Source organism: Daucus carota, chromosome 5 (assembly GCF_001625215.2).
Source record: "Daucus carota subsp. sativus chromosome 5, DH1 v3.0, whole genome shotgun sequence".
Lineage (NCBI taxonomy): Eukaryota > Viridiplantae > Streptophyta > Magnoliopsida > Apiales > Apiaceae > Daucus > Daucus carota.
The window spans coordinates 20105422-20110529 of NC_030385.2; the positions used below are offsets into that span (position 1 = coordinate 20105422).

General features: G+C 31.3%; 1 long non-coding RNA gene across 1 annotated transcript; it reads right to left on the minus strand.

The window, feature by feature from the left end:
* Positions 1–223: 223 nt before the first annotated feature.
* Positions 224–2682, minus strand: LOC135152634 (uncharacterized). Its single transcript, XR_010292009.1, has 3 exons — positions 2541–2682; positions 512–600; positions 224–400 (listed from the first exon to the last, which is right to left on the minus strand). It is a non-coding gene; the product is annotated as an uncharacterized LOC135152634 (long non-coding RNA).
* Between the last annotated feature and the right edge of the window lie 2426 nt (positions 2683–5108).

Consider the following 5108-nt stretch of genomic DNA (forward strand, 5'->3'; position numbering starts at 1 on the left):
GGCGACCGATTGGCTACGGATTGCCGTAGCTAATACAGCTACAGGTATTTGCGACCGCTTTTAGTCGCTAAGTTTGAGAGCTTTTGCTACCAGCATTGGCTACTGCTTGCGGTAGCTAAAGCCTTTTTTTTTTTTTTTTTTTTTTTTGCAGATTTACATAATTTCAGTTTGCACCTGCTTTTCTCACGAACAATAACTTTGTCTCAACAATTTCACGATGACCTGTATTTAAATTGATCGCATTGAATAACCCAACAATATTAACATCAAAATTTACATCAATATCCTTAAAATTTCAGCAACACAACCATATGTTCCAAATATCATCCAAGCAGTACAATACTAACACCTAAATACTCGAAAATCCTCCAACATCAGCATCCTAATCGGCATGATCACCCTGTCAATGTCATTTGAAGTGAATCTACATGGCATATAAACAACAGAATATGAAAAACAGACTTCAGCAGCTAATAACACAATTGAAGTTAACTATTAAATAGATAAATACCTTACGACCATCACTTTGTTGATACACTAAGATCCTCCAATATCAGCATCATGATCATAATCATCAGCATCTTAGTCATCACGATCACCCTGTCATTATCAAATTATTTAAAGAAGTGACATCTCAGTTTTATATGAACAACAAAATATGAAAAACGGACTTCAAAAATTAATAACAAAGTTGCAGTTCACTACTAAAAAAACTATAAAGTTGCATAGTAACTACTAACTATTAGTTTCAATCTTACAAGGACAATACAGCCCCTTTAGTTACAAAATAAAGGAAACAAAGATCTAGACAAAATATAATAGTTACGGACGTATAGTTGTTTTTAACAAACAAAGATCAGACTGTCTGCAAACTAGAAAATATAAGTACTACTGGACTAGTTCTGTTAATTTGGACACCTGCAAGAAAACAGAGATCTGGCAGAGATTAGTAAACAACCAGTCCTGACCATGTTTCAAATTATCAGAATCACGTGGTAAGCCATTAATCTCAGCAGTCTTTATCTTTTATAGGATACTAGTTTCTTCGACTGTTAGCAGCAAGTGGTATGTATAACATATAATTTGATCTGATTTCTTAGAATGCAGAATAGTGCAACTCATGCAGTAAACAAAGTCATGGTCATAGGGTCATATCTGCCTAACAGACTATTAGTTTGTATTTAAAATTATAATGTCAACTTGTATTTATTAAATTATATTTTCAAATAATGATATAAACGTGCAAGGCCGTGAAATTGAATATATGAATACTTGATTATAAAACTGAAAACTGTTAGTAGCTTAATTTTAAACGATAAACGAAAATGATCTATATCAGAACCCAAGTCTTGCTTAAGCTCATCAAACCCTACCCAAAGATCAGAATCCCTTTTATTTCACAGGTAGGAAGATTCAATATTGTGCTATGCTAATCAGCTAGGTCCTGCTCCTATCTATCATTTACATGTTTACTACAAACTTGATGTCATTATCTGGACATATACTTGATATGCACATACAGCACTAATATGGGATATATGCTAAATTAAGTTGGGCCATTTGAATATATGACTTGGTAATTATTGACTAGATGACTATTGAAAAGATCTTGTAATCTGCAATATGTATATATATATGTATATAAACTCTTATGTATATTGAATATTTTTTATATTTTGATTTCAAAATACTTGCTATTTGATTTATTTTTTACAGTATATTTATAAATTTTGTGAGTAGGATTGATTTTACTTTAATTATCTCATAAAAATTTCATTCTTACAATAAACTTTTATTTGAATAAGCTTTTTTTAATTTATTAACAAGGGCCATATTTTTTTCAAGAAAGCCTCACTACTACTTTTTCTTGCAGAGCAAATATGCCGAGCACAGTGCTGCAATATTCTTAGTTATTATACCTGCTTCACAAACACCAGATATTTCCTCTGCAAAAGCCCTGTGAATTGCAAAGAATACGATGGAGATAGTAAACCTACTTCAACCCTCTAATATTTTAATTTTGTTATATCTTAGTTTTCAATTTGTAAAAAAATTTGTTGGGGGTGATTAGTAAGATAGATAAAGCATCTTCAGAACCAAAGGTTCTTGCAGCAGTTCAGGCTCTGCTTTGGAACCAGGGACCAAGCAGTACTTCACCTAGATCTTACTCTCTGAGTTTTTTTTATGAGTAATTATATACCACCCACCAAGCCAAGGCAAGCTAGCCCACACCTCAGTAGAGAAACCATCTAAAACTTCCTTTAACCAAGATTATATACCATAAAACAGAACAATCAAAGTTTCACCCAAAATTTTCCAAACTTATGTTATACAAAGATGAATCAATAAATCACATACATAAGAAACAATAATTTCACAAGCCCATTCAATAATTTCATAAGCACGCACCAAATTGATCAAGTTTATCCAAAACAGTAAAATCAAGAATTCATATACATACACATACACGAAACACAGTATATAAGGAAATCGCAGAAATTACACAAATCATAATATGCCTATACACAGGGGATTGTTACCGTGCAAGAGAACGTGGGAGGAGATAAGTACCGAGCACCCAACTGCAGCTTTGATCCTGCCGAGAAGCACTCTGATGAAGGACGAGGGTTTTTTACAGTTTGTAATCTAACCTCTGGTAACCTCTGTTCCCAGCTTTTTCTAATGTAGTTATTTAATTTAATTCCTCATTAAACAATGAAAAATATTATATGATTTTCATATTAATTTATTTAAAATAAATTGTGACTAATTTAATATATTTTATTTAAATTTAGTTAGAGTAATAATTTTTCCAAATAAAATATTAATTATGATTAAATTTTTTTGTTAGTAGTAAGCACTCATGAAATTAATATATATTATTTAATTAAAAATATTTTATTTTATTTTGAAAAATATGCAATTTTTATTATATACAATATTGTTGTTATTCAATTCATCTACTTACTCATTATACGTAAACTCAAATTAACATATGTACAAATACATCTGAGGAAATTCTAGTTGAAATTATTGAGGATTTAAAAAAATTATATTTTAAGAAAATCAAAAATTTCCAAGTTGTAATCATGAAATGTATTTTTAATTATTCAGTTAAAGGGTATAAATATAAATAAAACAACTAGAGTAAAATAAAATGAAAATTATATATTCTCAACATATTAACAATACATTATAACTCAAGGCACATCAAACACACATATACACATATGCAAAGTAGACGTCTAAACAAACAAAAAACAAAACAAAATAAAACAAAATAATATATTTTATTAACATATTAAAAAAACATTATAACTAAAAGGCATATCACATACAATCATACATGTGCAAAGTAGACGTCTAAATAAATGCAATTAAAATTATTTGACCTTTCTATTAAAATACTCGATATATATTTTTTTGAAAAAAATAAAAAATACTAAGTTGCAATCAATAATGAAACATATTTTTAATTAATTATTATTCGATAAAAGGAATATAAATATAAATATAAAAAATAAATGAAAAAAATAATATATATATATAAACGAAAAAAAATAAATAAAAATTATATTTCTTAACTAACATATTAATTAAAAATATACTACAACTCATTTCAAATATTTTTAATTTTTATAAATGACTCAAAATTGTTAAAAAATATCCAAGTTGCAATTAACCCTGAAACATATTTTTAATTATTTAATAAAAGATTTATATTTTATAGTTTCAAAAATTAAAGTAAAAAAACAGGAAAAAAAACTAAAAATAAAGTACATAACAACAGCGACCGGCTATAGCAACAGGTTTCGGTCGCTACCGATCTGACGTGGCACTATTCGCTACCAAAATCAGTCGCTAAAAAAACAGTCGCTGATAACCCTGCTATTTTTTTCAAATTTTTTAGTGGGACCAACTAGCTACCAAATGCGGTCGCTAAAGAATAGCTGACATGGCACTTTTAGCTACTGCTGGCGGTCGCTAATAAAAATTAGTCGCAAAAGCATGTGGCGGAAATTTTTGGCGCTCATTTTTGGGAGGGAAAAAGGTTATAGCGACCGCTTAGCTACTGTTTTCGGTCGCTAAAAAGTATTAGCGACCAAGTGTCATCTTTGTCGCTATAGTCGGTCGCTGATCGAAAACAATAGCGACAGATTGTCGGTCGCTGATAATTTTGGTCGCTGATAACTGTTTTTGTTGTAGTGTAGATGGGTTTTCAGAAACAAGCTGGATGAAGATGGTATTGTTACGAGGAATAAGGCAAGACTGGTTGCAAAGGGTTATTCGCAAGAAGAAGGAATAGATTATGATGAAACCTATGCTCCAGTTTCTAGGCTTGAAGCAATCAGGATGTTCTTAGCATTTGTTGCACACTCCAACTTCAAAGTATATCAAATGGATGTGAAAAGTGCATTTTTGAATGGTGATCTAGAAGAGGAAGTCTATGTTGAACAACCCCCTGGGTTTGAAGCCAAGGAATTTGAAGACTTTGTGTACTTTCTCTTCAAAGCACTCTATGGCCTGAAGCAAGCCCCTCGAACCTGGTATGACACTATTTCCAAGTTCCTACTTGAAAATGGTTTCACCAGAGGTATTATCGATAAAACTCTTTTTCATAAAAAGCATAAGGATGATATAATTCTTGTACAAGTATATGTCCACGACATTATATTTGGTTCTACTAATGATCTTTTATGCGAGAGATTTGCTAAGCTTATGCAGAGCAAGTGTGAGATGAGCATGATGGGAGAATTGTCCTTCTTCCTAGGACTTCAAGTTATTCAGAAGCCTGACGGTATTTTTATCTGCCAATCTAAATACATCAAGGATATTCTGAAGAAATATGGAATGGAAGAAGCATCTCCTGCCAAAACCCCTATGCCAACTGCTGTCAAACTTGATCAGGACAAATCTGGTAAGTCAGTTGACATCACGAAGTATCGAGGTATGATTGGCTCTCTCTTGTACTTAACTGCTAGTTGGCCAGATATCATGTTTGCAACTTGTTTATGTGCTAGATTCCAGGCTGATCCTAAAGAGTCTCATCTTATAGCTGTTAAGCGTATTTTTAGGTATCTTAAGGGAACCCCCAATCTAGGGATATG